Source organism: Lathyrus oleraceus, chromosome 3, assembly GCF_024323335.1.
Source record: "Lathyrus oleraceus cultivar Zhongwan6 chromosome 3, CAAS_Psat_ZW6_1.0, whole genome shotgun sequence".
In the NCBI taxonomy this organism is placed as follows: domain Eukaryota; kingdom Viridiplantae; phylum Streptophyta; class Magnoliopsida; order Fabales; family Fabaceae; genus Lathyrus; species Lathyrus oleraceus.
The window spans coordinates 528,771,604-528,773,141 of NC_066581.1; the positions used below are offsets into that span (position 1 = coordinate 528,771,604).

The 1,538-nt window shown below is 40.8% G+C and overlaps 1 non-coding gene across 1 annotated transcript; it reads left to right on the forward strand.

Moving 5' to 3' along the window:
* Positions 1-469: 469 nt before the first annotated feature.
* LOC127133290 (small nucleolar RNA R71) lies at positions 470-576 on the forward strand. The gene has a single exon (XR_007807276.1). It is a non-coding gene; the product is annotated as a small nucleolar RNA R71 (small nucleolar RNA).
* Positions 577-1,538: the final 962 nt, after the last annotated feature.

Sequence of the window (1,538 nt, forward strand, 5' to 3'; positions counted from 1 at the left end):
ATTGTTTTTGTATGAAAAGTTAGGATGATTCTTCCAACCTGGGTTATAGGTATTTGAGTAAGGGTTTCCTTGAGCATAGTTCACCTGGTCTGTGGAGGTTCCTGTCAAGAGTTGACATTCTGGGGCAGTATGCCCTTGAACTCCTCATATCTTGCAGTTTGGTGCTACGACAACCACGGTGGTTGCTGGTGTTATGGTCAAGTTGTCTATCTTCCGAGTTAGAGCATCTACCTTGGCGTTGACATGGTCAAGACTGCTTAATTCGTACATGTCGCCCTTCGGTTTAGGTTTCTCTACAAAGGTTCTTTAGCTTCCCCATTGGTAATGGTTCTGGGACATACTCTCAATGAGTTGATAGACCTTGTTGTATGGTTTATCCATCAGTGCGCCACCTACGGCAGCATCTATTGTCAATCTTGTATTGTACAAGAGACCGTTATAAAAGGTGTGAATGATCAACCATTCTTCTAGACCGTGATGTGGACAAAGCCTCATCATGTCTTTGTAACTCTCTCAAGCTTCAAAAAGTGATTCATTATCCTTTTGTTTAAACCCGTTTATTTGGGCTCTTAGCATAGCCGTCTTACTAGGTGGGAAATATCAGGCTAAGAAGACTTTCTTCAACTCGTTCCACGTAGTGACAGAGTTGGATGGTAGAGAATGGAGCCAAGCTCTAGCTCTATCTCTTAATGAAAATGGGAAAAGACAGAGTCTTATAGCTTTTGGGCTGACACCATTCACTTTCACCGTGTATGCGTATTGCAAAAATACTGACAAGTGTAGGTTCGGGTCCTCCATGGGACTACCTGAAAACTGGTTTTGTTGTACGGCTGACAACAGTGAAGGCTTTTGCTCAAAATTGTTGGCTTCAATCACAGGGGCAACGATGTTGTTATGTGGTTCATCCTGTGAAGGGATTGCATAATACTTAAGAGGACGGGTTTGCACTCCTTCGGCCATCTCTGGTTGAATAACTGATTCAGAAGTAGGAATGTAAAGGTCAGGAAGGTTTAGCTTGATACGATATCAAGTCTCGTATCCGGCGTTCTAATCTAAGATAACGCTCGGGTTCGTCGAATTGTAGCTTTAATTTCTCGCCTTAAGAGCGAGTACTTGGCATACACTCGACAAATGTAGAAAGGGAAAAAGAATTGTTTACCTTAGTCTATATTGGGCAACACTGGAGTTACGATATCGACTAAATTAGTCCACGGCAACGGCGCCAAAAACTTGATCGCGACTTAGTAAGTCTATGTGAATCGTGACTGTAAGTGCACAACCCTATCGCGTAGTTTTAAAGATTATCGAACCCACAAGGACTAATAATCGAACGTATAGTGGTCTAATGTTGATATGTAAATCTAAGGCTGATGATCATTCTAAGATTGGAGGGATGAAGAGAAATAACTATAACATAAATAGAATAAAGATATGAGATATATGGGATATCGGTATGTAATACATCAAACTTCGGGGATTCAATAGATAGTTGGTGAAATCTTATTGGTTAAAATATTCTTCAGTAGAAATTATTTATA